The 9,363-nt window shown below is 34.7% G+C and overlaps 1 non-coding gene across 1 annotated transcript; it reads left to right on the plus strand.

Annotated features, from left to right (window-relative positions):
• Positions 1-8,751: 8,751 nt before the first annotated feature.
• On the plus strand, positions 8,752-8,825 carry Trnan-guu. The gene has a single exon. It is a non-coding gene; the product is annotated as a tRNA-Asn (tRNA).
• The last annotated feature ends 538 nt before the right edge of the window (positions 8,826-9,363 follow it).

Consider the following 9,363-nt stretch of genomic DNA (forward strand, 5'->3'; position numbering starts at 1 on the left):
ACGTGTTTGACTTCGGCTCCCGTTTGGAAAGTTTTTGGTTTGTTTGTTTTTTTGTGGTAAAGCTGCCTGGGTCCAGTTTTTCTGGTGTAGGAGTAAAAATGAGTGAAGAAGGTGATGTGGAGAGAGGAGAGTTGAAGAAAGTGATTTACAGAAAAGAATGTACGGTGGTGGTACATGTTGGAGACAATAGAAAGATGGCGGCTGGTGAGTTGATTGAGTTTTTGACTGAACAAGTGGGTGATGTGATACATGCATGTGTGCCGAAGGGGCCTGATAGATATGAAGTAACTGTTGATGACGTTGTGCAGGCAAGGATGATTTCTGAAAGTGAATCGTTGGAATTAAATGGCTTTAGGATGAAAGCAAGATTGTTACATTCAGAGAGTGTTGTGGTGTCGTTCTTGCATTTACCAGCGTACATTACTGATGAAGATATTGAAAACAGGTTGAAGTCTATGAAGATAGAGCTCATTACTCCTATTTATAGACGTTTCTACAAGGGAACAAACATCGCGGATGGAACAAGGTATGTTCGAGTAAAATTTCCACCAGAAATCAAAAGTTTGCCTTATTCTATGAAATTTAAGACAGTTGAAGGTGTTGAATTTTTCCGAGTTCTGCATGACAACCAACTTAAGGTGTGTTACAACTGTATGTTAGACAGTCATGTCATTCGAAATTGCCCTAACATTGTTTGCCATTTTTGTAAGGAAAAGGGACATTATGTTAAAGACTGTCATAAAACCTTTCTGTGCGATAGATGTGGGAATAAGGAGGAAGAGTGCGTGTGCAGTGTACATGATGATGATAATGAATATATTGATGATGATGATGATGATGATGATAGTGATGATATGAATGTTGAGTCGCAAGAAAGCCAGGTTACAGTCACGGGACAGCAGGAAAGTCATGTCGAGGAGAAAAGTTCTCATAACAAGATTACACCGGTCAAGAACAAAGACAAGCTACAGAAAAGGCCAAGTGTGGTGGCGACTGGAAATGTTGAGTGTACGGGAGGAAAATCAGCTGAGAATAGTGTTAAGAAGGAAGCGGACACCATGGAAACAACAATTGACAACACGCAACAGAGGAGGGTTTCGCGTCGGTCACGCTTAGTTAAACGCCCGGCTGATGACTCGATTTGGAGTGTGGTCACGACGAGAAAACAAAAGAGACAAGCTGCGATTGCTAAAAGTGTGGATGATAGTGTGAATAAGCGAAGAATGAATGAGAGTGAGAATGTTGGTAAGCTTTAAAATGTTTGAAATGGATTGTATTATGAATTTCTTTTTATTTACAATGTTGTTATTGTCTTTAAATGTTAATGGTTTGAGGGATATTGATAAGTTAAATTCAGTGTTTGCAACTATTAAAAGTAGACATGCTAATATAATTTTTCTTCAAGAAACATTTTGGGATGATAATTTTATTGAGAGATATAAGCATTTATGGGATGGAAAAATATTTTATAATAATTGTCCATATAAAAATAGAAGGGGTGTGGCTATATTGATATCTAAAGAATGTCAATATGAATTTACTTTTAATAGTTCTGACACTGAAGGCAGAATTTTAAAAATTAATGCAAACATTGATAATGATATATATAGTTTTATTAATGTGTATGCGCCAAATAATATTGATGAAAAAGTTTTTTTTTTCAAAGAATTAAGTAACTTTATAGATTTAAAAAATAATATAATGGCTGGAGATTTTAATGATATATTTGATCCTTCTTTAGATCTTGGAATTAATACTACTACTTTTAATTTGAAAAGTAGTACTGTATTACAGTCTGTTCTTGATAAGTTTAACTTGATAGATATTTGGCGTTATAGAAATCCTGACAAGAGAGAGTTTAGTCGGACACAAATTGTTCAAAGTGTCCTAAAACAGTCTAGGATAGATTTCTTTTTACTCTCTAGAAATATTTTACATTTTGTTGTTAATTCATACATATCTTATACCACCTTTAGTGATCATAATTTTGTGTCTCTTAAGTTGGATTTTTCTCGTGTGGAGAGGGGTCAAGGTATCTGGATTTTTAATAATGAGTTACTGAATGATGAACTTTTTTGTAATGCGATTTCTAATGTTATAGATAATGCTTGTGACTGTCCTTTGTTTCAGACAGAACCTCTTGTATGGTGGGATAATTTAAAATTTAAAATGAAAAAATGTGCAACATATTTTGCTATTAATAAACGTAAATTAGAAACTGAAAAATATTATTTTATTCAAAATGCTTTAAAACGGGAATATTCTAAATTAGCTTTAAATAAACAACATGATTTAACATATTTACAAATTTTACAAGAAAAATTAAAGTTAATAGAACAATCTAAATGTAATGGTGCTATTTTAAGATCAAAAGTGGAATGGAATTTTGAGTCTGATAAAAATACAACGTTTTTTCTCAATTTAGAAAAATCAAAACAAGAATCAAATTCAGTTAAAGAACTTAATACAATTAATGGATTATCTAGGAAAACAGAAGATATACTTGCATGTGCACATGACTTTTATTCTAAATTATATACCAAAGAAGATATAGATGTAGATAAAGAAGAAGAAGTCTTAAATTTAATTTCGAATAGAATAACAGAATTTGAAAGTGAAACTTGTGATAATGATATATCGATTGAAGAATTAACAAAAGCATTGAAAGGTATGAATAGGAATAAATCACCAGGTATGGATGGTCTTACTGTTGAGTTTTATCTTAAATTTTGGGAGAAATTAAAAAACAAATTTCATAAAGTTGTTATGTCAATCCAAAATGAAGAATATTTATCACGTAGTATGAAAAAAGGAATTATCAGTCTTTTTTATAAGAAAAAAGGCGATAAAACAAATCTTAAAAACTTTAGACCGATAAGTCTTTTAAATGTTGATTATAAAATTATATCCAAAGTTCTCGCAAATCGTTTAAAATTAGTTTTGTCATCTATTATTTCTCCTGAACAAACGTGTTGTGTTCCGGGTAGAGATATAGTTGATAATATTATGTCAGTCCGTGATGTTATTGATTTTGTAGATATGAATAACCAGGAATGTTTTTTGATTAAAATAGATCAAGAAAAGGCGTTTGATAGGGTATCGCATAGTTTTATAGTCAGAGTTTTGAATAAATTTAATTTTGGTAATAAATTTATTTCTTGGATTAAAATACTATATAATGATATTAAAAGTAGTGTTAAAATTAATGGTCATTTAACGCCTTTCTTTCCTGTTACTAGAGGTGTTAGACAGGGATGTCCAATTTCGATGATGCTATATGTAATTGTTGCTGAACCTTTAAATAGCTTGTTAAAAAGTGAGCAACAAATTAATGGAATAAAATTGAATAATGAATTTAATTCTTTATTATTTCAACATGCTGATGATACTACTATCACTGTACAAGATGCTCAGTCTGTTGAGGTGGTTTTTCGCACTGTCAATTATTTTTGTCTTGCTACGGGTGCAAAGGTAAATATTGAAAAATCAGAAGTACTTTGTCTTGGTAAAGCCGCGGAGAAATATTTGTCATTTAACATTCCTGTTGCTCTTAATAAAGATTGTGTCCAAATTCTTGGCATTTATTTAGGTCCAAATAAAGCATTGTGCGAAAGATTAAATTGGAAAATAAAAATTGAAAAATTTAATTCATTGATTAACATGTGGAAACAAAGAAAACTTACTTTAAATGGTAAAGCAACAGTGTGGAATACCTTATTAACTTCTAGATTATGGTATATAATTAGTGCAATTCATGTTCCTAGGTGGGTTGAACAAGAAATTCAGAAGTTGTTTTGTAAATTTATGTGGGATGATAAAATACCATTAATAAAATATTCGACTATTATTGGGAGTAAAAGTTCAGGTGGGCTTAATATTCAAGATATCTTTTTAAAGAAAATTGCTTTTCGTATTAAATTATTAAAGAAATATTTTAATAATGATTTCAGTTCTGTTTGGAAACATACAATGTCTGAATTTCTTGCTAAATACATGAATATGAACTTGTCTTTTAATATTTTTAATATAGTTTTTGATGAACCAGCTTTGGCTAACATTAACCCTTTTTATGCTGAGGTTTTGTTGGCATGGGACAACATTTCAAAGCGTGAACGCATTTTCCCCTTAGATTTAGATCAAATATTATATCAGCCAATATTTCATAATCCATTTATTAATTACAAAAATCAATTATTATGTTTTAATTCTTTTATTAAAAGTGGTATTATAACGGTGGCTGATATTGCATATGAAGTTATACCGGGATTTTTACCGGTATCTGCAATTGTCGAAATTATTAAAGAAAAATATCCTGATATGTTGGCAGCAGAAATTTCTACTGCTTATTATGTAATTCTGAACTCGCTTCCTGGTGAATGGAAAAGACTTATTTTAAATAATATTAAAAATTCGTCACAAGTTAAAGATTTGTTCTTGATTAATAATAATGAAACAATAAATGTAAGTAAATTTAATGTTAAATTAATATATTCCTTACTAATTTCACAAAATTTTAAATTACCTTCTTGTTTAGAAAAATGGCATGATTTGGGGTTTGTTATAGATTGGAAGCCAGTTTGGAAAATAATACATTACTGTGATAAGACTTCGGAATTTGTTGACTTAGATTTTAAAATTGCTCATAACATTATTTTCACATACTCTAAATTATTTAAATATGGCAAGGTATCATCTAGCCAATGTCCTGTTTGTTTTAAGGAAGAAGAAGATATGTGTCATTTATTTTTGTATTGTGATGAACTTTATGATTTAATTTCTATTTTTTATGAATTATGTATTTATATGTTTAAGGATACTGGATTTTCTTTAGAAAATATTAAAAAAAATGTTGCTTTTCGGGTGTTATTTTAAAATACAAACCTGCTCAAATGAATTCATCAATGCTTTGCTCTCAATATACAGAATATCAGTTTTCAAGAGACGTTTAATAGCGGAATCAAGGGGGGTAAATGTTAATATTGTTAAGTTTTTTAAACATTATATGAGACAGTACTTCTTAATACTTTTAAATCAATATCGCTTTAAAAATAGATTTCCTGCATTTATTAATAAATATATTAAAAATAATATATTTTTTAATCTAAATAATGATGAATTAGTTTTTAAATACCCACTTGAAAACTGATATTTATATTTAGTATATATCTTTAAAAAATTAACATTAGCTTGTAAGATAGATATCCCTCAATTTTCTTTTAATTTTTGCGTGTGCTTGTGTGAATGTGTGTGTGTGTGATAAATGTGTGGTTGGTTCTATGTGAGAGTACGTGTGTGGATTTGTGTGAATCTTTATCTTATTTTTATATGTAAATTTTATATACATGTGCAATATTGAGTTTCACGAAATTTTAAAACAGACTAAAGTACGGCCACTGAACCCATAATATCTATATGTGCACACAGTGCGAAAAAAAGTTGCAGGCCCGTATTTAGGGGGGGGTGGGGTTCGTCCGAACCCTCCCGTAAAAGCTGAGATCCACTTTTTTCTCTCTTTTTTATATTGCACAAATGCTTCACTGTAACTTTTGCAACTTTCCCACAAAACAATGTTTGCTTATCTTCATCATTTAGCAATCCCCTTACCTGCAGTGTACATGATTCAGAATATCCAACTAATCTGGCAAAAAAAAGAAGAAGTAAAAACGAACCTACATGTAGCAAAAAAAAATAATTGTACTTTCTGGTATATTGATGACCTCGTAGCATTCGATAATTACATGACAATGACAGCAGTTCACCGTCCATTGATTTACCAAGCAGAGAGAGAGAGAGAGAGAGAGAGAGAGAGAGAGAGAGAGAGAGAGAGAGAGAGAGAGAGAGAGAGAGAGAGAGAGAGAGAGAGAGAGAGAGAGAGAAAGTACCTTTTTAACAGGCTTCTATACCGCTGAGGTTTCGGGCATCCAAAGTTAGAAATAAAATGTTAACAACAGAAAGTAATCCTGTTAGGTCAGGTCAGGTCAGGTCATAGGTTTCAACGTGCACATTCAGAACAAGCTGTTGTAACACATTCGCCGGCTCCTCCGCCCAGGACAGGAAAAGATTAGGATTTAGCGATAGGGGGGGGGGGGGGGGGGGGGGTCGCCCGCGCTGAAATGTGCAATGGAGCACAAGCAGCCCGACCAGGGTCGGTAACGCGTGTGGTTGGTTTTGGTGCTATCGAATGTGCAAATGTCCCGTTGGATTAAGGCCAATTAGAAAATGTTGCATACTTTGTTGAATGTAATTTCGAAGTATTTCAAAATGTTTTATGACCAACATGTAAATGCCATTTTGATGATATGACGCATCAGAGACAAAAATGAAATAGGATGCAATATTTTATGCAATACTACCTTTTGCTGAAAACGTTTGGGAACTACACCTGTACTCTTAACAGGGGCTGCAGGTGTTGGCGGTTATTGGTGACGATACAATTGTTACGAACGTAATGTGTTTCGTTTTTCATAAATATGTTCTTTATTAAAGGAATTGATCATAGTTCTGAGGTACACGTGCCTTTTAACATATACCTCCGGTCAATACCCCGGGTCAATACCTTTAACTCCTGTTGTTTGTTAGAAGTTCATTATTTCGAGAAAAAAATAGTTAAAAATAGTTGTTTTGAAAGATCAAAGTTTTAGGTTCCAGATGCCAGGAAAACGCGTTTTAGGCTTTCAGAGATTTCAAAGTTTCCGGGAAGCATGCCACTGGAACCCCATGCAAAGTTTTTTTATATAGCTACTTCGCCATTGGGAGTATATAATAAGTCATTGCACTGATCTGGTGTAATTTCTTCAATTTGAAAACCCTCCACAAAAAACAACACCCCACCCCCCACCTCCACCCCACCCCCCCTCCCCCCTCTCAAATATTTTTTTAAAAAAAAATAAGAAGAAGAAAAAAGAGTGTCAACAAAAGCCCCAATCTGATTCAAATTAGCTCCACTAGTTAATACCTATGTAGATCTAATTTCAATCGATTGCAACTGTCCAAATATCCGTCTAGCTCTCTTACCGTCACTACCGGCCTCGGTGGCGTCGTGGTTAGGCCATCGGTCTACAGGCTGGTAGGTACTGGGTTCGGATCCCAGTCCAAAGCATGGAATTTTTATTCCAGATATCGACTCCAAACCCTGAGTGAGTGCTCCGCAAGGCTCAATGGGTAGGTGTAAACCACTTGCACCGACCAGTGATCCATAACTGGTTCAACAAAGGCCATGGTTTGTGCTATCCTGCCTGTGGGAAGCGCAAATAAAAGATCCCTTGCTGCTAATCGGAAAGAGTAGCCCATGTAGTGGCGACAGCGGGTTTCCTCTCAAAATATGTGTGGTCCTTAACCATATGTCTGACGCCATATAACCGTAAATAAAATGTGTTGAGTGCGTCGTTAAATGAAACATTTCTTTCTTTCTTACCGTCAGAGAACTCGGGCTAGGAGGACGCGTGAATGGAATCTACTGAATATACCGTATTTCCTCGAATAATCGCCTCATTTCAAAATGGTCGCAGACCAGGCGCTTATTGGAGGCCAGCGCTCATTGGAGACCCGGCCTTTATACAAAACTTTAAACTTTCATAAAACAATAAACATATTAATATTAGTTGTCCGTGTAAAGTACCTAGCGTCAACGTCATTACTGGAATAGGCCAATGAGTAATCAGTTTTCGGCTGTGTTACCCGGCGTTTCATGGAGGCCCGGCGCTTACTAGAGGCCCGGTGTCTATTTTTGTTGCAAAGTGTTACAGACCCGGCGCTTATTGGAGGCCGGTGTTTATTAGAGGAACTACGGTACATAAAAAGTGATTGATACGCATTACGGATCACGCATACGTATACACATGCGGATTTTGGACAAATTGAATTTGCGTCTTGTTAGTTCAGATGAGGGTTTCTGAAATAAGATAGGAAGACGATATTGCTGATTTAAGGACCTCCCCGGGCAATACATTAATGTTAAAGCCCTTGGCGATGTTACATTGTTAGAACAGAAGACTCAAGCCAAGAAACATACGGGTACATATCGGGTACCCCAAGAAGACATATTGCCTGGAGAAGGTGGGTTTCTTTTAGTGTGGTCCTCCTACATTTAAATTTTCTGAGGTTTTCTGATTTTTGTTTATACTTGTATTTCTTTCTTGTTTTATTTTCGTCATAATTTATATTTCTTTCTTGTACGTGTGTTTTGGGTAACCCAGCCCTACCTACTCCGAATCGGACATCTGGACGGTTATGATCGCTATCTCAGTCAGAGATAACTATAATATAGTGAAAACACGGCATGGCTACCTACCACCGGGTAGGCAACGATTCCCGCTCTAATACAACATGCAATAACCCTATGTTTGACATTAAATACCATTACATTCAACATGAATCATTTTCGAGTTCGCTGATAACAAATATTTGACATATTAACCACTAATACACACACTATAGGAAGAAACCCGTTATCACCGACGTATTTAACTGGAACATTATTGAAAAGGAGTGTTGTCAGGTTTCTTGTTGCTGATCGAGTGAACATAAACGTCCAAATCATATAAATGTCCGTCTAGCTCTCGAACGGCAAAGTACTCGGGTTATGTACATGAGTGTCATAGTTCATTGTGTCTGCACCTGTCCCGGACGGAGAAGCCAGTGAAAAGTCGACACATGCGCCCACGTCAGGCGTGCACTACAACAGCTTGCTCTGAATTTGCACGTTGACCCTATGACCCTGATCATGTGTTTGCAATTCATTAATATAATCAAGTCTCTGTGGCGCAATCGGTTAGCGCGTTCGGCTGTTAACCGAAAGGTTGGTGGTTCGAGTCCACCCAGTGACGGTTATTTTTAGAATTATTTTATGTTGTGAACACGCTGCACTTGTATACACCGTAGAGGTGGGACAAAGCCCAGTGGTAAATATAAATTGTGTGAAAAGGGTTAAAAAAGCGCATTCGGCTGTTAACCGAAAGGTTGGTGGTTCGAGTCCACCCAGTGACGGATATTTTGCAATTAATTTATATTATGAAACATAGCATCCAATAGTTTTCGGATGTGTGGTCTCCTTTTGTCCTTCCTTTCTTTTCTCCACCCCCTCCCCCATTAATTCCAGTTTGGCTTCACATAAAATGAAATGTTAAATATTTTGTGTAAATGCAAAATATATTGTTCCGATTTTATTAATTGTGGCTGTTAATCAAGTTTAAACATATCTTTTTTATTATTTTTAATTCCATTTCTCTTTCCAATTCTACTTTTAGTCAATAGAACACTGTGTGGAATCACCACCATCGCACTTTAATTGCCTTTTTCCTTTTGTTTTGTTCTGAAAATAGAACTCATCATCCGAGCTGGTATGAGAAGAAAATGGCTGCATGT

The sequence above is a fragment of the Gigantopelta aegis genome, chromosome 6, assembly GCF_016097555.1.
Source record: "Gigantopelta aegis isolate Gae_Host chromosome 6, Gae_host_genome, whole genome shotgun sequence".
Taxonomy (NCBI): domain Eukaryota; kingdom Metazoa; phylum Mollusca; class Gastropoda; order Neomphalida; family Peltospiridae; genus Gigantopelta; species Gigantopelta aegis.